The 23,475-nt window shown below is 52.1% G+C and overlaps 1 protein-coding gene across 1 annotated transcript in view; it reads right to left on the bottom strand.

Moving 5' to 3' along the window:
• LOC141968844 (dual specificity testis-specific protein kinase 1-like) overlaps positions 1 to 15,475 on the bottom strand; it is a 31,794-nt gene extending 16,319 nt beyond the window's left edge. Inside the window, exon 1 of the mRNA XM_074924047.1 lies at positions 15,380 to 15,475. The gene's annotated coding sequence lies outside the window, so the exon portion shown is untranslated. The remainder of the gene's footprint in view (positions 1 to 15,379) is intronic.
• Positions 15,476 to 23,475: the final 8,000 nt, after the last annotated feature.

The following is a 23,475-nucleotide window of genomic DNA, read 5'->3' as shown; positions in this document are numbered from 1 at the left end:
AAGAGCACTCAGATCCGGCAGGGCACATGAAAGAGGTTACAGGGCCACAGCTTTATCCCTGCTCTGACCCAAGGACAGGCAACCAAGGAGCATCCCATGACAGGATGCAGCTGCAGGGACATGCCTGGAGATTTTTGCCTTGGGACAGTCACTGCTCCTGACAGCCATCACCATCTGAAACTGAACCCAGCCCAGCCTCCTCCCATCCAGTCTGCACCCAGGTGCTGCACACTGGCACAAAGGAAGAGGCTCATGCAAAAGCAGTGGACAGGACCCACATCAGTCACACTCAGTGCTGCTAAAGCCACCCCGCTCTGGCTGTGTCACTGAAGGCGTTACCTTAATCATCCAGATTCTGCAAGGCACCAGCACAAGGTGGTGGCAGGGTGCAGCAAAGGGCTTTTACTGCCCAAGGCCATGCTCAGCATGCAGGGCCACCGAGCAGGAGAGCGGACATGGGAGGTGCTGCAGCTCCAGGCCAGACAAGTGGTGCTTCACAGTCAGCAAGACACCGAGGGGGTCCTCCACATCCTGCACATCTGGCCAGGGCATAAGGGGACACCAACAGGATCTGCTGAATCGTGCTGACCCCAGGCTGCCAACGAAACACGGACAAGGAATGGCAAAGGGATGCCCTAAGCATCAAACCCGTCTTTGAAGATGAACTCTCAGGCTTTTACCCACTGCTGCCCCCAATCCTGGGAACAGGTTTGCCCTCTCCTGTTGTGTGGATGGAGACAGTTACGCAGCAAGCCCCAACATCACCCCGGAGTTCCAGTCCCTCGCTGGCAGAACTATGAGGACCTTCAACTGCTGCTCAGAGACACACTCAGCAGGCTCTGAAAGCCTCTCCCTCCACTTCAGCACTCTTTAGTAACAAAAGAAAGAGGAGCCTTTCCTCAGCAGAGCAGGAGCAGCACACCCACCCAGAGCCCCTCTTGCCTGCAGGGTGACCCGGGCACAGGCATGACAGGTCCCCTCAGGCAAGACAGGCTGCCTGGGGCTGCCCCTTCCACGGGGAATGGTTTCCTTTTCAGAGGCCTCTCTGTTGGGTACTTTTCCCATGTACAATCTCGTCCCGCCATGACCTAGTTCATCAATTGCCTCTTTGTCCAGCAAAGAAATCCCTGCAGCATCCCCAGCATGCCGGGAACGGCCACTTGCGTTATGCCACTGAGTAGGAGGTGAGTCTTTATATTCTTTTTATAATTGCAGCTGTTTGTCCCCAGATTAGTGCTGACACGTAGGCTGAGGGAGAAAATGGCCTTTCAAAATGCCAGGATTTATTGAAGGCTTCCTAGGAGCCGGGGAGGGAGGAGGAGAGGGTGGGAGAAGGACAGGGAGCAGGAGGAGCAGTCCTGGGGGGGTAGCCTGCAGCCCAGGCAGCAGGGCAGGGTCCATCCTCGCATCACCAGCAAGGGTTAGAGCACCCAAAGCAGTGCTTTTGTCTGAGCAGTCGAAGTGCTGGGACTGCTGCCCATATTCCCAGTGCTCCCAACTCGAATTCAACCCACAATGGGGAGAGCAGGCTCAGGCACAGAAGGAGGCTCATCCCCTTCAAGGCGGCCCTGCATGCAGGGAGAGGGGAGATGGAGCCACTGGCTTCCACCACCCTCTGGGGAAACAGCCCAGGTCCCCAAGCTTTCAGCTGCACCCACAGCAGCCAACACGTACCTCCCAGGTCCCCAGGGTGACAAGAAGCACCGAGGAAGCAGCTCACAGGCAGCTGGGAAATGCTTGGATGCTGTAGGCTGTCATTGAAGGGAACCCACTCCTCACCAGATAAAAACATGAAATTTGAAAAGCAGACCTGGGACACTGTCTTCCAACAGGCTTTCCTCAACTGTAGACACCAGAGAGGCACCCACACCCCATGGGGAAGGGTCTGGCTCCCCAGGAGGGCTCGCTGGGCTTCCCACACTTGCTGCCATGCCACAGGCTCAGCAAGGCTCCAGCAGCTCCCAGGGCTGGCAAAAAGGCCATAACTGCCCCTGTGCAAGCACCCTGCGAGAGCAATCGTGCAGGCAAAGGTTGGCTCTGGCCTCACCACCACGGCTGGCTTCAGCCTGGGGAAGCGCCTGGCAGGAGCAGGCAGGTATGAGGGGTTCAGCAATGCAGCACCCACGGCTCCCAAGCAAGCCACCACCCACCCAGCAGACCCACCGCCCCAGACCCGCGCACAGCCAGACACAGCCCCAGGCGTCTGTCCAGACCCAGGCTCTGCTGTGAGGATGCAAACGCTGGGCTTCAAACCCTGCTTCTAGACAGCCAATTTTCCTGAAAAAAAGGGAAGCATAGACTCGTCCTCCCCTCAGCCACCAAAGGGCAAACCTCCCTCCCCTGCCACTGGTTCCAGGCTTTTCTTCCCATCATCAGGAAAGCAGAGATCTTCTCCCCAGCCTCCTCTGCTAGTACCTGGGAGGCTGAACCAGCCCCAGGCAGTGCCCTGGACCACAAGCCCAATGCCTGATGACTGGGACCTTGCCCTGAGGAACAGCATGTAAGACCTTTTGCTTACTAACATGCCGTCCAAAAACCCCGGAGTGGGATCAGTGCAAAGTATCTTTGCCAGGACAGCAGGGTGCCAGCACTGGGTGCCAGAACTGGGGTCCAAAAACGTCGAACCCACCCTTCTGGTGGAGAAAGGGGTGTGCACTGACTGTGTATGTGTGCACATGTGCACACGCGTGCAGGATTTGGCCTGGGGAGGATCAGGTACAGAAGGATGTTTAGAAACCTGCAGGTGCTTATCAACATTTTGTAAGTGTCTAGCACTGGGGTTGCATTGCTGATAACGATCCTGATGCTTCACTAACAGCCAGTTGTTTATACCTCACCAATGAATCAGTAAATTACTTCAGTCCCCAAATGGTTTAAATCACAGGAGTTGAGTAGTTTTCTCCTGCAACGCACGCGTGGGGTGTATGGGCAATGCTCCCTCCGGCCGCCTCCATCCTGCCCTGCCCGCGCTTGGCTCAGGCAGATGCGGGAGGAGTGCTCCTCAGCTCCCAGGTGAAAATGCAAAGCAAAGCCGGATAATGACGGTGACATTAGATGAGATCATCTGTCTAAGACAGATGAACAAAACACCTCAGCAGAGTTACTCAGCATTTATCTCTGTCAACAGAAATAGACTTTCTTCCATTCTGGCTTTTTATAACAGACACCAGCAAACCTTCTTGTAGCATAAAGAAAATGTAGTAGGTCAAACAAAACCAAAATGGATTTGCTGACCATACTATGTTGCTGATCCCTAAAAATATGTCATCAGTATCTTTGAGCTTTTGACCCACAAAAAAATGGAAGAAGTATTTCCTGAATACTCCTGGCTTGGGGAGGAGGCTAAAGACAGACCACGGCTCCTGCTGCACAGTGAGAGGATGGTTTCCCACAGATAAAACAGTGACATTCACCAGCATGAGGATGTCGGGAACAGCTCTGCAGCCAGTAGCTCCCAGCATCAATGAGGACCAGATGGCTTTTCCTGGATGCCACTGTCACACAAGTTAGCAATTAGCTTTTTTTTTTTTTCCCCTCACATACATGAGAACATTTAGTCTAAGCTTGGTTGTTTCCCTCACACTAACACCCGTAAACTTGATCTCTCCAGTCAAAAAAACAATTTTCTGTTGGAAAAAAAAACAACAACAAACCTCACAACAGAATCAGGAAGGCAAATTCCTCTCCACAACAAAGCAAATTAAAGTAATTTACGCAGCAGGGAAAAAGGGATACTTGATTTCATTTGAGCACAAACACATTTTTCATAAAATGAAATCAATAAATACAGCCCAGAAAGTAAAAAACTCAGGGTAAGTTACAGGCAGGATAAATAATTTTCACTTTGCAAATTCAAGTGCTTATTATGCTGCTGTCAACCAGGACATCTGTGAGCCACAGATCTGAACAAAATCCTGCCCTCCTGGGACAGCATCATGCGCATAGGGCCAGGATCACACCCTGGATTGCAATCTCAGCTTTGATTTAGCTGCTTTGATTCCAAACCTATCCTTTGCCAGGTAAAAAAGAAACCTTAGGAAAGATCTAAAACTGGGAAATCTGCTTCCACAGAGGAAAGCCACAAGATAGTTAAAGTATCCTTTTGCTGAGGGGAAAAATGCCGAGTAATAGGGACGAGGGCATTGTAAGATCCAGTAAATGGGAACTCAGATGATCCAAGAGGACAGCAGGTTCTTGGCACAGGTAAGTATAGGTCTTTGTTTGAAGTGGCCACCCTGTGACACAAATCCCTCTTGAAATCTGAAATAGTTAAAAGACTTCATGCTGAGGGAGGACGTAAGCATTGGAAGACCTGATCAGGACACAGTCTTGATCCCACTTAATTTATAAACAACATGCATGTTATTCAGAAAGCAATCTCACTAAAAAGCATAAAGTTTCCAGGTGAAAATCTATGGCTGATGCTACCTACAAGGGGGAGACAAGCTCTTTAGATCTTCTGTCCCTAAAAATCAGTATTTCCCCAAGGCTTTCAAGGAAGAGATTAGCCATCTGTAATTTGGCTGTAACTTTAGCTTTAGCAATGAATATTTTTGAATATAAGTGGAGAGGGACTGGCTCCTCCAGCAACCAACTTGCACCTTCCCCACAAGACAAGTCGAGAGGGGAATGCAGACACAGCTGATTCCCTCCTCATCTAAGGAGCCCTGATCGCCACCTCCATTGCTCCCACACCCAGTGAACCAAGTCTCACTTGAAATGGCTTTCACAAAACTGGTAAACACTCATCAGGCCAGAATGCATAAAGACATTTAGACACACTCTGCAGGGCAGTCAGCAGAGAAGGCTTCACGTTGGCTCACCTTTCAAAATGAATGATGATTGACAAGGCACATGGATTCCTTTGAGATGGAAAGGTGCAGAAAAGAAAGAGTAGGAAAAAAAATAGTTGTAACAACTTGGCAGTCATAAGCCTAAGCCCACATATTTACTATCTATCTCTGCTCCCTTTGCTACACTCTTCACGGATTTTCTTTGATTTTCATTTTAATTCTGAAGACTCATGGTACAAGACCCTCATATGGCACTTATTTCACCAGCATATTTATAAATTTCCTTCATTCTCCCCTGATATTTAATTGATGCTATACAAATGAAAAAGCAGAGCAGGGTATGTGGGTGTTTAAAAGGAAGCTCAGCGTGTGGGAACTGTCAAGCGTTTGAGCTGCTAGAACATCTCCAGCCCACCCTCTCCATCAAGAAAAACGCATTAGGATGAGTAAAGACTCCGTGACCTTACTGCTGAAATGTTTGAGGCATCATCTAATAGCAATAACCATAATTTGCTTCTTGTTACAGCCCAGGGATGAGGGCTAGAGGCTGTAGAGGGACTGGGGAGGGAGGTGGAGACCATACTGCCAAGCAGCCCACAAAGGGCAAGGCTCTTGGAAACCCAAATGTGTTCCACAGCACGTGAAAGCCATGCCCTTTATCTTTGGGGTTTCCAACCAAAACCCCAAAGAAACAAATCTCAAAACTCAACCACTCTGTGCTGTTCCCAGAAGCTATGAAATTATTTTTATCTCAATGATTTTTCTCAGTGCAGATGGCCAGAGTCCTAAAATAGAATAAAGGCTTAGGCTGCCCGCCACGGATCACGCTGGTGGATCACCCCACAGTGAATGAACACACCCCTCTGTGTCCGTCCCTCCTCAAGTGCCAAAAGGCAGTAACAGCACTTTGCTGGTTTTGCAAGACATTCTGGTATCTCAGCATGGAAAAGCTCATATGCAACAACCAGCCCCACTCCTCGTCAGGGAGAACATGGTTTCCTCCCCCTTGGGTCCTCCCCTGCAAGCCTTGCTTAGTCTCCCAACGCATCTGCTACCTCCTGTCTATAAGAAGGCACCGGGCTGGAGATGGCCATGCACTGTGCTCGCCACAGAGGTGAAACCTGTCTGTTCAGGAAGCTGCTGGAGTCGTACATGCTCTTTGCCAGCCGTTTCTGAGCAATGCAAAGGCTACCCTGCTGAGCTTCCCACACAAGTTCTCACCACACCCGGTGAGTAGGTCTTTACTAAGCCCAGTCTATCTCTTTTCAAACCACTGGACATCATTTCACTTCTTCCAGCTCATGAAACACCCACAAAAAAACCACTGAATAGAAACAGCACCAAATTCCCTTAATTCCTTCATTTTGGGGATGATTAGAGGGCATTAACTGGGCTTTGCACTTTGGGAGCTGGGTGGGAAGAAACTTGATTTTACACACAGAAAACCATCAGCAAATGGTTCAAATTCAGAGAACTGCCCCAACACCATTTCAGAGATGACCCAGCAGACCTGAGACTCATGCTCCAGCCATATCTCCACCCCTCAGGGACAAGGGGATGAGTTGGGTGTAGAATAACTAATGGGGACCCACCTCCTGTTGACTGCTGTATCCACAGACTCCCAGTGAATCATGGAAGAAAGAGACCAATGGGTCCTTGTGGCATCCTGTCATACTGTGGTGCTGGCTGCCACTGGGGACAGGGACAGCCTGGAAGGACCACGAAACCCTGCTCTTTTGAGGCTGTTCCTAGGAAAACACTGACCACGATAAACTGAATTAAACATTTTAAGATCTTTGACTTAAAACTTAAGTAGGCAGACACCAGAGTCACCATATACAGCACAGAAAAATCCTGCAGAAGTGGCACAGCCCAGTAAAGAGCTGATTCAGAACACCTGGGCTACAGCCCCAACCAGGATCTCTGTGGCATCACCTTTCGTCCTCCTTTCTCTTCTTGACTTTTTTCAGCCTTTCAGGACAAGGACTGGCTCTTAACCCACACAGAACTTGCAAAATGGGGCAAGGGCTACCAGAGCTAGAGGCTCATGAGCAACAGCTGCCCCAGAGACAACCACTTCCCACCATTTCCCCCTCTTGTCATGATCCCAAGCACAGTGGAAGGTCTGGCCTGGGACCCTCTGAGCACAAGGACCCTGCACCTGGGCTGAAGATGAAGGCCATGGTACTGCCTCAGCAAAAGCATCCTGCCCAGCTGCCCCCCTGCCCTGTCACACAGGAGATGTGCTAGCCACTGTCACATGCCTGCTTCGATACACAGTCCCACTGCTTTAATTAGGCATCAATTCAGCTGAAAACCATTTATGCAGGGTTTATCCTCAGCCAGCTGAGTCCTCAATGTGCATCACCACCAGGACCTCCAGTGCCAGCTCACGGGTGAGGAGGCAGGTGGGGTGGACTTGCGCTTCCCTCTGCAGCCTGGACTTGAACTGGGAAGTGCTCTCATCTACAGCAAAGTACAGTAGCTGAGGACAGGCGTGTTTCCTGGCTGGCCCACACTCAGGCAGGACAGAGCAGCCTTGGACAGAGCCCCTTGGAAGCTGAGTCAGTGCAGAGCCAGCAGAGCCCAGCTGCCAGGTCTTTCCAGAGCTTCATTTCCTCCTGATCAATGCAAAAGCACCCTGAGCAGGAGTCAGGTGCTGGGGAAGGTGCAGTACAAATGGCTCTTTGCTGACATTCACCCAAAGCCATATTTGCATCAAGCTGGGGATTAAGAAGGGGGGAGCCCTGCAGGACATGTTGCTGCCCTGTTTCTACAGGAAAGCCACACTCAGCAGCATCCGGCAGCCAAGAGGGGAGGTAGACAGCCATGGACACAACACAGGGCATCTGTGTCTCCAGGGCTGGACCAGAGGCTTTTGAGCCAGCTGCAGCCAGCCAGTAAAGGAACATCTGCTGTGCCCCCTCTCTGACTCCAGACAGTCTCTTGGTCCCACATTCACTTACAAATAATCACTTGCCACCACCTCTGAGTGGTGGCATCCAGCAACACAGGATGGAAGGTGGTACATTCTCCAGACATCTCAGGGGCTTGATCAGTTGAAGGAAGAGCAAATCAACCCCTGGTTCATGAGGCATGAAAAACACTCATTCATCACCTACATGTCCCACTCACCACTCTCAGGTGAGCAGAGTTTCATTTTAAGTCCAGGGCTGTCCAAAGAGTACCACAATCACCATGGGCCCACCTCTCATGGTATGGCACCAAGCACAGGTGTGCTCAACATTTAAATGTGCTCAACATTTAAATGGAGCACAAATGGGAACCAGAATAAGCTCTTTAAACTGCTCCATTCCATTCTTTGGCACGTGCATAGACAGAGCAGAGGGTTCAGTTGAAACTAGCACTCAAGAAACAAATGCAGTCCTGAAACAGGGGACCTGAAATAAGCCATGGTCCATTAGGGATCCTGGGCATTACAGCTGCCAGGAGTCTTGAAGCTGCCAACAGAAGAGTGAGGGCTCCGTGTGTCAGGTGTCAGAGATCTGGCCATTATGGTAATTGCAGAGCGGGGAACACTGCTCTGCCCTGCAGGGCTCAGGGGATGCTCGAGGGGCTCCTGACGGTGGGAGCACAGCCATGGGCATACCTATGTCTCCAGGGCAGAGGAATCTTGCTACAGGCTGGGCTCTGACACTTGGTTGCTGGGATGGTGCCCACCCCCCCCACCCCCGACACCCAAAAGCACCTGTGCTAGCTGGGACACAGCCTGTGCCCTGCCAGTGACGAGGACACTGCAGAAGGATACCCTAGGAGGTGGGAGCAGTCTTCCTTGGGAAGTGCTGGTCTTTCTCCAGTGACTCTTAAAACCACCAGGGAGACCTGCTTGGACGAGGCAGCCCACTTCAAGAAGTAAACCTGGTGAGAGGTGACCCTGGGCCCCAAATACCCTTGACACTCCGGGCTTTAGTTTGCCCTTCTGCTGACAGCAGCTGTTTGGGCAGAGATGAACAGCAGCTGAAAGACACACGAGGTAAACAACAAGAATTAAAACAAAGCAAATCCAGTCTTTAATTTAAGAATCCCATTCTGGCAGAGGACAATCCCTCAGCTGAAGGAGCACGGGCTGTTGTTGCTGCCCACAGGCTCTGCAGATGCACCAGCCATATGCAAGAAACATCAGCATGCAGGGAAAGCCAAAGAGCAGTGGCAATGGTTTAACTCAGGCTTATTTAACCAATAAACAACCCACTGTATTCAGTCACAACAGGTATATTAAACAGCCTCGCTGTGCATCCCTCCCTCACTCCACTGTCACAGGTTCCCATCCTTGCCCTGATGCCCGTCCCCATTCAGCAACACTTGGACTCTATTCTCCAGGCTCTGGGGATATCGTATCATCCTTCTGTTAAACAGAAATCATTCACCCTATTCCCTTCCTAAAAAGATCACTTTTCCCCTCTCCAAATTTGCAGGTCACAGTTCAAGGAAAAAGATAAGCCAAAGAGCTGCTGAGAGAATGGGGAAGAGCTGCTCCCAGGCGTCAGGTCCAGGGGGGGCAGCGAGCAGCCAGCTGTGGGCACACAAGCAGGCAGAGCCCCAGCTGTCTGAATTTTAAAGCTTGCGTAATTCAGCAGCCTATTTATCTCTCCTGCTGCCAGGCAAGATGCATGTGCCTCCCTGAGGGGATGGCTCCAGTGTAACTTTAATTAACTTTTAATCCAGCACGAGAGGAAGGGCAGACCTTCCCCTGGGCTGAGGCATGCCAAAATATCCGTATTCCCCAGCCCTTTCAGCTCGGCTGCCCCCGGAGTGAAGAGGCAATCACTCAGAAGAGGGACTTAACATGCCCCAAATTGTCTTCTGAATCACAGAATCATTCAGGTTGGAAAAGCCCCTCGGGATCACTGAGTCCAACCCTCAGCCCGACTCTACAAAGTTCTCCCCTACCCCACATCCCCCCACAGCTCACCCCAACGGCCCTTAAAGACATCCAGGGATGGTGCCTCCCCCCGCTCCCTGGGCAGCCTGTTCCACTGCCTGACCAGTACAAAATTTTTTCCTAATGTCCAGTCTGAACCTCCCCTGTTGGAGCTTAATGCCATTCTGGATGTGTTTCTCTCCCTCTACCATCTACAGGAGCCTCTGGGGCACCATCCAGATAATTCGCAGCCCTTTCACTGCCAGAGCCCTTGTGGATGTGCCACTTCGGTCCAAGCCACTCCTGTGCTGGGCAGGGCAGGGCAGCAGGGACAAGGTGGTGGTGGGTCCCGAAGCAAGAGGCATCTCAGCAGCAGACCCGAATCCAGCAGAGGACAGACAGCCAGGTAAAGCTGGTGTGGGACCCTGCTGGTTCAGAGGGTCATCCCAGGAGAAATTTTATTTCCCCTTGCACATTTTACACTCTCCAGCCAAAGCAGAACTGTAGTAAATACCCAGTAGATAAAACCAAAATCCAGTTAGAGCATCTCAGACATTTTTCCCAGCAGTGGAAAATTAATCACAGCAGCCCCACCAACTCCAGCTGGCTCATCCCCAACACTACAGCTATGGTCTTCAGCAGCTAAATGATTGATTTTTCCAGGCAGCTTAAAACAAGTTAATGAAGGACAAATAATTTGGAGCAAATATTATCAGCCCTTCATAGATACAGGGCAGAAAAACCATTTTCTGCTTCTTAGCCCTCTTCCTGCAAAAAGCTAGAGCAAAATTATTTCAACAGGTTTGGCAGAGACTGTTGTGCTTTGAAGCTTTCTCAACACTGGAAAAGCACATTTTCAGACCTGCTTTCACTGCATTATGCAGCTCATGCACAGAAACAAACCACCCCCTCTCACACTATACAGAGAAAGTCAGGAGGTAACGAATCCTCTTAGATTCACCGGTATTGAAGAGGGCTCATTTCAGACAGCCCATATCTCAGTCTCTGACATCCAAATCTTCCCAGGAGCTGGTGTGACGGCCAATGCTGGCACATTGGCCAACTGCACACCTCTGCTACCCTGGCTGCACCAACCGGCACGCAAGAAAACACACTGGCTTCAAGACTCTGTGTTATAGGAAACATGACTGAAGCTCCAGGTCTCAGCTGTGGCAGAGGGTTTTGAATTGCAAACACAGATACGTTCGTTCACCTTTTTTTTTTTTTCCCTGCAACAGATTAATCCATGCTCAGAAAAAAAGCTACTTCATGAAAGAGCTGCTGATGGCAGGAGGCCAGCAAGGCAGCACCATGTGGGCACTGGGCCATCTGTACACAGTAAACTACCTGCCAGAGGCTGCATGAGGTAAGTAGGTAAGAAATAATTTAAAAGGCCATGTTTTGAGATGGAGGTAACCAGACCCATCTTGTAGCAGTCAAAATCACATGTCAAAGCATTCTTCTTTCTTTCTGCAGGGCAGGGGCTGTTTTCCTTCTTTAATCTTTTTCTTCCTACAATAATACATACTTATGCTCTCATTCAAGCTCCCACTTCATAATAAGCAGATCAGCAACTAAACAGCCATTAACCCTCTCTCCCATCAGACAGTTCCGTACTTTTCCACAGCTCACCGTTGCAGCTGACCGTTGTTTTTCCCTGCCACCTTAGCACAGCCTGGCAGTTTCTTATCTCTCTTCCAAGGCCTGTTTCTCCTCAAAGCCTTGCTCCTTCCCAGGCCTGCGCAGAGCTGACCAGCTGATGTCGATTTGCCTCTTAACATATTGAATCTCCCACAGCTGCACAGGGCTGACACTCCCACACCATCTCAGCACTGCAGGCGAGTGCTTTCTCAGAAGTTCAGCATCTCCACAACACTTTTGGATACCACATCCCTGCCCTGCACTTGTCCATCACCCAAGCCCCTGCAGCTGGGCTGTGCAGATGCAGTGGAGACAGTCCCTGCTCTGACAGCCTCCAGGATACATCCTGCAGGACACGAGTCCTTCCCAGGGGAGTGAAGGACAGTGAGAAAATCCTGCTATGTCAGCATGAGGTTTGTCTGTCTGTCTTAGGGGCAGTACCCCAAGATGAGTTTTCCTCAAGCATCCAGGACTCCTCTCTGTCCTCTCTACTCTGAGCCTTCCTCTTGCCACCAGCTGCTGTATCAAATCCACCACTAGCTTATTAAAAATCATGAGACTTGTGGAGTCAAACTTCAGCTAGTTGACAAGCTGCCCAGCTCTCCTGCATGCCTCAGAAAGTCAGGTTACCCCTGCTAGGGAAATTAATCAATCATTTACCCCCATCAAATCCATTTCTTCATGTAATGCTATACAAACAAGCAGTATCTGCATAACAACACATGTTATAAGAAGCTTCTCAAGGCAAGCAAGCTGCTTCCAAGAGCTCTGCACCCAATGTCACAGCCAGCTAATGCCAGGGACACTGAATGAAGTCTCTCTCCAGGGAACAAGGTATCACTCAGAAGCTCCCAAAGGGCCAAGGGAAGAAAAATAGATTTGCTCCCGAGATGAGCATTTTCTTATCAGTGTAGCACAGCAGACTGAGCCCCTAAGTCAATCCCAACTCCATACAGATGTTATCTCATACCAGTCCACTATTGCAAAGCAGAAAGTCTTGGCTATCCCTAACAGATGGAAAAGCTAAAACATAAGAAAAGTAAGTTAAGTGACTTGCCCAAGGCCAGTGTCAAGGTGGGATGAGATGTAAGGGGCGAGAAGGGTGCCCCTCACCTCTGGGCTCACAGACCTGCCTCTGCTCATTTGCCTTCTGGGCTTTCACTTGCAGCTCAGCACAGCAGGGATACAGTGATTTGTACTGAGTAACTCTCAATGCATGATTTTCTTCTATGAATCTGCCCAATAAAGATTTTGAAACGACATAAAATTTTAGCTCCAAAACATACTTTGGCCAGAAGTTGCACAGCTCAGTAGCATGGTCCGCTGCACAGGGAGCAAGAATCAGATGTGCTGAGCCTGAATGCCACATGCCCCAACGTGACTGCAGAGCCCTCAGCCCGGCGCTGGCAGAGCAGCAGTGCTTCGAACAGACTGCCCAGCGGGCAGGCTCATGCCCACAGTGGGTCGGCACACCACAGTTTGTTCGCTGCCCCCTTCCACACCAAGGAGGGAGGGCAGCAGTCAGCAACCCTGGCAGCAACCAAGCAGTAAGGAGTAGGAGGCTGGTGAAGACACAGTTTGTGCAGCTTACCTCTCCCAGGACATTAAGGCCCATTTCCACCCCACTGTAACTCCAGCAATAGGGAGCTGACCCACAGTACATGCACCTCATCTAATCACAGCTGTCACCGAGGGCATGGGAGGAGCACAGCACCAGACAGCCACCTGCTAAATAGCAGCAACACAACACTTCGAGTTCAGTGGCAAGAGAAGTACACCTCTAGCACGAAGCACTCACATTGAAGATCAGACGGGGCAGGAGCCAAAGCACTTGCCATCAGTGCTCAAAGTTGCCTCAGAAACTGTGGTCCAAGCCAAAACCTCATGGCCTTACTTTATGTAAAGCCAGGCTGCTGCTTTACATAACGTTTCCATTGCAAAATCTGCCCTTAGGAGAGATTATGCAAGACTTAATTTGAACAGTAGGAGACCCTGAAGTGTTTTCTTTGAAGGCCCCAAAATTTTAAACTCTGACTCCAGGAAACCAACAGGCTGCCAGTTCCCAGCACAAAAGCAGCTTCTGAGCTCACAACGCAGACAAGCAGAAGCTTCTCTATACAGCAAGAAGCAGGGCGGTGGCATAAAAATCACAACTTCTGCAGTAAGTGGCCTTCCCTACTTATGCCCCATGCTCTCCAGGTAACTCCTGTGCCACTCCTCACGTGCAGGTACGTGTGGGTGCAGTCTGAAGATACTGAACATACTCCTGAAAGCTTTGCTAACTGCTGCAGAAAGGTGTTTTGCTTAAGAGAGGACCCCCAGTTTCAAACCCTTAGCTTATACATTGCTTTGGGATCCTCTGAATCGTCACTAGAAAGCACCAAACCTGATGATCACCAGGCTAATAGTTCAAAGAGAAAATAACAACAGTATCAACAGCAAGCACCAGCAGTGGGGGCTGATGCGGGATTTACTGTGCAAGGACCTTGCCTGGTGGAGCAGAACATTGATGCTGGAAACACAGATGCAACACACCTCACACAGTGTTCCTGCCAGGTGCAAGTAGCGACACTCCTGTGAGAGCGGAGTAAGATTCAATGGGAAAAGGACAATCAAATAGGTACTGCTGGGTACTCCGAGTACTCAGCCTTACCTCCTGCCTGTGGAAGGACCGTGGGCCAGGCGAGGACACTCTGGTGAGGTCCCTGCGGGATCCTGCAGGGCTCCCAGTGCTGACAGGCCCAGCCCGTGATGAGCTGATGTCCCAGCTTTGCAGCCTGGGGCATCCTTCAGCCTCGCTGCTGGGTCCAGCTTAGCTTTATATTCTTTCTCTTCAGAGACAGGAGCACTGTCTTGCTTTTGTGATTTATAACCATCCACGTGCAGGTAGCTCCGCTGTGAACGCTTCTGCTCCAGCCAGTGTCTGTTTGGCCCCTTGCGCCATGCTGTGACAGACCTTGCATGGTAACAGCAATCCTCTGTGCTGTCCTTTTACCATTTGTTTACCCCACAGCTTTACCTACATTTTGCATGCAGCTGTTACGTAGCCTCCAATTCAGTTTTCCCTGTTGTCCGGGTGTTTTGGTTTTTTTAAAAAGAAAAGCAAGATACATTTGGGATTGAAGCTGAAGGCAGGATCTGGCAGCTTGAGCATGCTCTCTCCTGGGTACTGTTCCTGCACTGGAATTGCTGAATTTGGCAGGGAAATGGAAGAAAGAGACCCTGAAGCTGCTGGTCACAGATGTGGGAGAACGCTGCCTGAGCAGCCCTGAGCCATTCCTTGCCGCATCAGGGCCCTGCTCCTAGGGCTGCTCTGGGGCAGATTCATGTCTCCAAACCAGACACACCAAGAAAGGGCAAGGGAAGAGGGACCTTTTCTGCAGAGCAGAGACCGGGCTGAAAACACATCTCTCCTTTAGCAAAGCAACCTGAGGCAGCATGTGCACAGTACGTGCAAGAAGCATCAGAGCAGCATCAAAGTGAAATTACTTGCTTGGGCATAGGGAAGGGTGACACAGACCGATTGCCTAGGAACTCCACACCAAGCACAACTTTATCCCCCCTCCCCCCCCCTTGGGATCTACTTGTTTATTGTAGTCTTCCAAAAAGCCCAGAGCCCTTCTCCAGATTAAGACTGGAGACACTGGTCTCCATGGACCACGGAGCAGGTCCTGGGGGCAGCAGCTGAGAAACCGCCTCTGGCTCCGCTCAGGACCGCCCAGGCCAAGAGAAGCACCAAACCGCTCCGTCCCAGAGCTGCTGCCCCCCGCCACCAGCCTCAGAACCAGCTCTACCCCTCCCCTGCCCGCTCAGTCGCTCTTATCAGGAGGCTTTAGGACAAAGCGCAAAGCGGGCTCTGGGGACTAGAATCAGCTCGGTCTCCATCCCTTGGAGGGGGCAGGGCAGCCAGCAGATTTTAAGGATAAAAGAGTGTCGCCCGGAGCTCGCTCAAGTTCCATCCGAGGGGCAGGGTTTCGGTACCGGGGACAGCGGGGACCGCGGGCGGCGGCTCCGCTCCCGGAGAAAGAGAAGCGCCCCCCGCCCGGCCCGAGCGCCGACTCACCCGCTCCGGCTCGGCCCCGCCGGGCCCGGCTCTGCAGAACGCGCTGCCCTGGGCTCGGCCACCGCCGCTCCCCGGCGAGAGCCCGGCTCGGCCCCGCCCGCCCCAGCGGCGATGCACCGCCCCCTCCGAGCCCCGGCCCCCGCCAAGGCGAGGCGCCACCTCCGCGGGACACCCCCCGTCCCCCGCAGGGCTCCCCGCGGTGCCGCAGCCCCTCCCGGGACGGAGGGCCGCAGCTGCCCCCCTGCAGCACACGGCATCGCTGCGTCCAGCCCTGCACCACCTGCCCAACCCCCAGCGGCCTCCCCCCGTACCCTCCTCCGGGACAAGCATCTCCCCCACCCCACGGCGGGACCCTGCCGGCCGAGTTCGACCCCCCCGCCCTGCACCCCGGCTCCTAGATGACGGCTGAGGGCTGCTCGGAGGAAGGCCGGCCACGCCGCACGCACCGGCCCCGCGAGGCCACCGCCGGTAGACCCGGACTATTGAATGGCAACACACCCGGCACCGAGATGTCCCGATGCTTGCACAACGCCTGAGGAGCTCTCCTGATCCCAGCCTGAGGAAAGAAAGATCTTCCTGTTTCCATCTCTGACGGGGGGCCAAGTCTTCCCACCTCTCCTCCAGCTTTGCCTCCTCTCCCAGCTGCTGTCCCATCCCGTCACCCCCGGTGTAAGGTGCACACAGCACCCACCACCACACGCTCCGGCTCTCCGTGGACCCATGGGGCAGGGCGACCTCTCACCTGCGTGGTGTGATGGTGAAGTGCTCAGGCTTGGACAACCGGCCCAAGCCAGAGCTGACCTGTAGATGAATCCTGTATATCTTATAACTGAAAGCCATTGTGCTAGTCGGTATTGTACTAAGTTATAACAATGACTTATGCTGATGTAAAAAGTGCTAAAGCATTGAAGTACTGAAGCCTGAACAACAGGCCCCAAGCCGAAGCTGCTAACTTAGTCTGTAATCATTAACAAAGTCTGTAAACTCGCTAGTGAAAGATGCAGCTTAGACACAATAGAATCAGGAGTGAGGAGAGAATATATGCAGCTTCCCTTGTTCAGCCTGTTCAAGGCTGAGAACCCAGGTATCTGACCTTGTTAGAAACTCCCTTGGTTTCCCCCCCGAGCCCTGGCCAGGCTTTGGGTGGAATCCAACAGGAGGATGAAACCAGAAATTTTCCGCTCAAAACAAAGGTGCCAGCTCTTCTGGCCTGTCGATCTCTGGTATCTAAGGCCGGGCCCGTCTGCAGCGACTCTGGCAGCCTCAGCTACGGGTGGAGGCACCGCGTAGGATTTCCCCCTTGCCGGGACAGGCTCTGCAAACCTCGCTGTGACCGGGGCTGCCCAGCCACTGCGGGGCTGGGGGATGATAATATATGCAAGTGGTGATGTATTTTTCTTAATCTCCATTCTCTCTCTTGTGTAGTAATGATTTAATGCCTTACCCTGTATTCTCCTGTTTGCTGCTTTAAGTGCACTATTGTGCTTTTTCTTACTGCATGTTTTCTGTATTACACTGTTATCACTAGTAAAATACGCCTGCTCTTTTCACTCTGGTGTCTGGGTTTAATTGGTATCCTTAATCAGCAGAACAGATGGGCACCACAGCATTTCTCCATCAATACAAACACTGCTGCGTGCTCTGCAGGTCACAGCAACCCTGCTACAAGGGCACCCAGAACCCATTTAGGCTATTTGGTGAGGATAAGACAAACAAAAACCTGGGTCATGCAGGAGCAGGAGGCAGCTGGGACTTGAGGAATGCAGCTGGTAACAAGGAAGGCTGGGCAGCCAGTCTCTGTGCTGCACCAGTGACTACGGTGTGCTCCCGAGCTGGGCAGGGCTCCCAGGACAGCAATGTGTGACCGAGGCACACGCTCAGCCCTCTGTCCCCTCCACAGCACTCCTATCCCTACCAAACAGCAGGGGCCAGGGAGAGGTGGCAGACAAGAAGAGGCAGTTAGCCCCCTGCCCTCCTCTCCGGCCCTGCTGGCTCCATGGGGATGCCCCCCGCAGTCACAGCTGGAGGTACATGGAACCAGGAGCAGCGGTTATCCCAGACATCAACACAGGCTGCAGGGGAAGATGCTTGAAGCAGCCACACAGGCTCTCCTGGGTGAGGGTCCTTAAATCCCCTCTGCAGAGGGATTAGCCAGCCAGGGCAGTTTTTGTTAGAACAAAATCAGGTGGAGCAAAGAAGACTGGTTGGATACACCAGAAAACTTCTTTTTATGGTTGACACGGACCCTCTTCCCCTGAAGCACTGTAGATCCTCCCTATCAGAGCTGGCACGGGGCACTGATGTGTGGAGAGCAACATCTAGTTGTTACAGACCACAAGTTTTGACCACATCTCCCCAAGGCCCCAGACATGATGTCTTAAAGCCCCTTGTACTCCTACATGACAACTGCCAATGAGGGAAGCAACAGAAATCCCTTCTCTGGGATGTCCACGTGTTCACCACATGAAAGGTAGGTTCTTCAGATCACAACATAAGATGCAGTTTCAAAGCCACCTTCTAGTACAGAAAGACAACACTTAGACATACCTAGATGTTAAGGTTCTTAATGGCTTCTAGAATATTTACTGCCCATTGACTGCTATGTTGTAAACACAGTGGCTAAGATGCAGCTGTACAATGAGACACCATCTTGAGAAGTGGCCTTCCACTGCAGCACAGGATCTGAGAGCAGCTGGCTGGGCAGTTACTGCACTGAGACTCAGGGCAGCAGCAACCTGCAGCACTGCCCAGCCCAGCTGTACTCACAAGTACACCCGACACAAAAGTACTCTGCAACTTGGGGCTACAAACTCCTCCCTCAAATTGCTGACCATTTCAGAGCCCTTGAAGCTCCTCCAGCCTAACCATGAACCTCACCCTGACCGTTCCCAACTCCACCAGATCCCTCAGCGCTGGCTCAGCCCGACTCTTCAACCCCTCCAGGGCTGGGGACTCCCCCCCTGCCCTGGGCAGCCCATTCCAACGCCCAACAGCCCCTTCTGCACAGAAATCCTTCCTCAGAGCCAGCCTGACCCTGCCCTGGGCAGCTTGAGGCCATTCCCTCGGGGCCTGGCGCTGGTTCCTTGGCTCAAGAGACTCATCCCCCCTCTCTGCCCCCTCCTGGCAGGGAGTTGCAGAGGGCCAGGAGGTCTCCCCTCAGCCTCCTCTTCTCCAGACTGAACCCCCCCAGTTCCCCCAGCCGCTCCCCAGCAGACCTGTGCTCCAGACCCTGCCCCAGCTCCGTTGCCCTTCTCTGGCCACGCTCGAGTCATTCAATGGCCTTTTTGGGGTGAGGGGCCCAAAATTGAACACAGTAATTTCACTCACATTTTCCTTACAACCAACACCACAAATGCAGTGGGGACAAGCTGATTTGCACATGGCATCAGGCACCTGTCAGCAGACTGGCATCCCCGGGCTGTCAGTCAGGCTGTGCTCTGGTACCCACAGCTCCATGGCTCCATTTCCTTTGGGGAAACTGGGAAAGAGATTAACAGGGACTAAAATCAACTCCATTCACAGGGCAGATGTGTCAGTGATCTCAGCAAAACCAACAGGTTGGCCAGGCAAGTCCATTTGTGGGGTGAAGCTCCCGTGACCGAAAGCTCACATTAGGATGCAGATGCATCCCCATTTACCTTGGTGGTCAGTCCCGGGCACATCTCTCCACACTGCAGGGTGGTTGCTTCAGGTATAGCTGGCCCAGTTTGCTGCCCAGAGAGCTATCCTGGTTTCCCTGATCTCCCTCCTGCCTCCTCCTTCTACAATGTCCATCAAGAGCAACATATTCAGTGCTAAGGTGAGAACCCCAGCTCCGTTTTCCTGTTTCACTTCTCTCAAGACACAGACACCCCTTCACAGGCTGTGTGATGCGTCTGACCAAGCTTGTGACCAGCTAAGCTCCACAGAGCACCCTGCTACATCATCCTGCCTCACCTGTGAACACGGATCATCTTCCCTGCAACAAGCAGCAGCTGCCTGCTCCTACAGGTGGCAGGGAAGATCATCAGTGAGCTACCAAGTGATCATCAGCAGATGTCAAAGCAGAGAGGTGCTGTCCCTGTGCTCAGGCCCAGTCCAACTGAATAACATACAAGTAGCCCCATCAACACCAGCCAGGTGCCTCAGTGGCCCCAGTGTCCACATCATTAAGACAAATGAACGCCAGACAGGCAACCCACCAGGAACACTGCTTTCAAGCAGACACATTGCCAGCAACAAACTTCACAGTGTTGACAGCTGAGAAGCACCTGTATTGCTCTGCAGAAAACCACAAGAAGACACAGGTGTAAGTGACACTTATATTTCCTCTTTTAAGAATTTCCTTCTCTTGTCCAGGTGCTTTTCTCCTCTGGCAAGACCTTAAACAAAGCCATCATCTCTCCCAGCCTCCTTGGTGCCCCCAGCTCTCCCAGGCCAGCATGCCCATGGCCCCCAGTTACAGCTGGCAGGAGCAGGGGGGCTGACATGTCTGTGGCAGCACAATCAGGCAGCAACTCTGCTCTGATGGAGGGTTGCAACACTTCCCTCCACCCCTGCTTTCAATCACTTCAGGATCATCAAGGACCCTGGGAGGTTTTCAAGGATGCTCTTTTCTGTGTGCTTGCTGTTAGTGAAATAATTAAATGAAGTCAGAGAGTGTCCCTGGAGGAGCTGAGCAACCAGTCAAGCCTCTCATCTGAAGCCCAGCCCAGGACACCAAGCGGTTCTGGGCATTTCCAAGCCAACCAGCAGCCATACCGCCCCATCAGCTGCCTGTCCCAAATGATGGAGGTCTCTGCAGGTAAAAGTTGAAAGATCACTGACAGAACTACAGGTGTGACAGCCATAGCCAATTTGGTCCCAAAACATCAGCTTGAAGAGGAGCCTCTGGCAGGTGCAAAAGAGCCAAGCAGAAAAGGTCCAGCATATGGAAAATCCCTGCTGAGGAGGGATGGGGGCCCAGATGCATTTCAGTGAATGCCCTGGTCATGGGAGAGCCACTCTGCCTTTGGGTAAGGGACCCCTGGGACCCCCAGCTGGGTCTGCAGACCAGGGCAACAAAGAGGAACACAGAGAGACTTGAATTGGTCTAAGGACCTGCCTTTTTCAGACCCAAACTCACAGAAACACTGTGTTCTCAAAAGCACAGCCTGACATCACTCTGTAGGTTATTCAATGCAGTGCAAGATATTTGTTCCCTTTGCGCTCCTTGGGAGGGATCTTCTAGAAAAGACTTGTGCAATCACACTGCCTCCCCCTCTTTGTCCTGCCTTGGACAATTTTGGGGCTCACTTGTCATTTCAGCCACATTTGACAGATGGGTCAACACCTCAGAGGTGCATCGTTTTATGAAAAGAGGTGCATATGGGGAAGTGAGAGCGTTTGTCCTCCCAGTACGAGATGCTTCAGCCTTTAGCAGACATTTGAGAATCCACACCCCAGAGCAGCTGACACAAGGTCCAGCAGTGGGAGAGGCTCTGATAGGAGCTTGCACCTTCTTGACACCAAGAACAGCATAGCATCATACCCAACTGGAAGAAACCCTTGAAGAGAGACCCTTGTCAGCACAGGGACTTCTCATGTCTGCCAAAATATCTGCTGCAGCTCCTCTTGCCAACATAAGACAACGTGGGACAACCTGAAGCCTGCTGACACAAAACAGAGGACCACAGAGTTGGGTCCTGCCACAAAAGGAAAGTTTATAGCTTGAGAAATTGTGTGCACAGACCCTTCTCATACCCTAGAGGAGGAAAAATCTCGTTGATGTGTCACTCCACAGGCACCATGGCTTACTTTGGTCCTTTAAACAAGCCTGAGGTTGCTTTTGAGCCCTGTCCCACATCAATTCCTGTCCCTCCCACCAGCCTGCCACACAGCTGCGCCGGCTATGCGCACCCATTAGCAGCTGCATCCAGGACCTCATCCTCAAATATCCCTGGATTTGGAGGAGTCATTTGCCGAGTAAATGCACAGCAACGAACACCTGCCAGAAGTGCATGGGCTGCTCAGTTTAAGAAAAGATGACAGTGAAAGTGCAATTTCTGGGGGGCAGAGCCCCTCTCCTCCACTCTTGCTGACACCTTCCCCCGGGTGCAAAGCAGCCGGGTGGTCCCTCTAGTTCATGCCCACTCCTGCCTGCAGTGTGGAGCTGTGGGTCCCAGCAGCAGCCTCCCACCAAGCACCACTGGCAGATCTGGTGCACCCCAGAGCACCAATTGTGCCATCTCCCGAGACTGCGGGGTCCAGAGCCACGGCCTGGCAGCCCATGAGCTGCTGGTCCAGACAGCGAAGGTGGCAGCCTGAGCCAGCCTCGTGCCTGGTCAGCTCTGGGGCCCAGCCCCAGCTCACGCCGCTGCAGCAGCGCCGCCACGTCACTCCTCAGCTAAATGCCTCACGAAGGTCACTGTGCCACTAGACCTGACCTCCTAAAGAATCTTATCAGGAGGCTGGTGCAGTAGTACTACTTCACACCGTACATGCATGTTCTGCTTTGGCAAGCCTGCACACGGATTGATGTCAGCGCTTGGTCACCCAGCTGGTACAAACCACACGATGCCTCCTGCATCCGAGGCTCAGCACTGCACCAGGGCGCTCCCAGCTCACCACGCTCCGGGGATGTTGTTTCTTTGTACCTCCAGTGCCACCGTGCTGAGCTCTGGCTCAAAGCACCAGCCAACACAGCCCCAGGAACATCCACCCAGTACTTTACAGGGATAGGAGCAGCAAAAGGCAAGGTCAGACCTTTCCTCTCATGACCACCAGCCCAAAAAGAAGATTAGAGTAAGCACAGCCTCTGCAGGGAGGCCTTCTCCCAGCCAGACACTGCAGCCCTCCACATCACATCCTCTGTGAGCTGAGACCTGCCCCACAGCATTTTCCTGGGCTACGACACTTCTGCAGTCCAGAAGAAATCCAGCTGCCGCTCGAAGGCATGGCCGCACCTTCCCCTGCTTCCGCTGCCCCTGCACTGCACCAGCCTCTGCACTGACTGTCTTGTGAGCCAGACCTGAAGACCAACCCCCAGAAAAATTAACTCAACAGGAGGAAAGGGGAACTATTTTTCATCTGGCTCAGCTGCCTGGTCCTGCTCTTTACCCAACAGCGCAAACCCGCGCCTGGGAGGGACCCTGACAAGCACCTGATCAGGAGGGGTGCCCCATCTCCTAGCTCCGACCTGAGCATACACAAGACTGAGTGACCAGGTAAACTTGGCCTTGCTGCAATTACAGGGCCAGCTTCCCACTGCCATTGCCTTTTTTGGCCTCTGCACTACACAGGCCAACGTCCAACATTCCCCTTTTTAAATCCTTGACCACCTTCTGTATTTTTCTCCACTTGCTCCATACGCTGAAGTGTAGGGACCTCTTCCAAAATAAAGCTGCATTTTTTTGTCCTAGGGAATGCTCCCAGGCTGTTAGCTGAAAGCAAGAGAGAAGATGCACTGTCCAAATACACCATGTCCTTGCTCTCAGCTCCATGTCTCAATGCTGTTTCATGCAGTCACAGCAAGCAGCCAGAGGAGCATGGAAAACAGGAGCCAGGCAGCTCTGCCAGGAACCACAGCAGCAGGCAGAGGAGTCAGGGAGGCTGCATTTGGCCAACGCTCAGGAGTTCCGCAGGTGAACACTGACAGCGCTCAGCCTCAACTGTGGCTCATCAGGGAGTTGAGTTGCCACCCACAGAGCCAAACCACCCCGCTGCTGCCCCACAGAGCCAGGAGCTGAGCAGCAATGCAGACCTGCTGGGGATGCCTCTGAGCATGTAACAGTTATTGCTTGAGCTCAAAGGGGCTCTGGGAATTTTTATAAACCAAGATACATAGATACTACTTCCTCCAAAGAGAGAAACTTAAGTTACACAATTACTATGTGCAAGGCTGTTTAGGACTTACTATACACTTAACCCCTCTTTCTATTTTCAGTACATTTGAATGTTCCATTTCCATTCCGCAGGCTAGGACAAAAGGACCTTTACACCAGCCATTCTTTAGCTGACACAGTCAACAGAAACTGATCCACAGAAAGGCAGCACAATGCCACATGTTATTAGAGCAAGACATGCTGCTCAGTACCTGACTGATGTCTCCACTTTCACAGAACAGGAATTTAGAAACA

The sequence above is a fragment of the Athene noctua genome, chromosome 20 (genome assembly GCF_965140245.1).
Source record: "Athene noctua chromosome 20, bAthNoc1.hap1.1, whole genome shotgun sequence".
NCBI lineage: Eukaryota > Metazoa > Chordata > Aves > Strigiformes > Strigidae > Athene > Athene noctua.
Note: the sequence above shows the minus strand (reverse complement) of the source record. Positions and strands in the feature narration are given on the sequence as shown.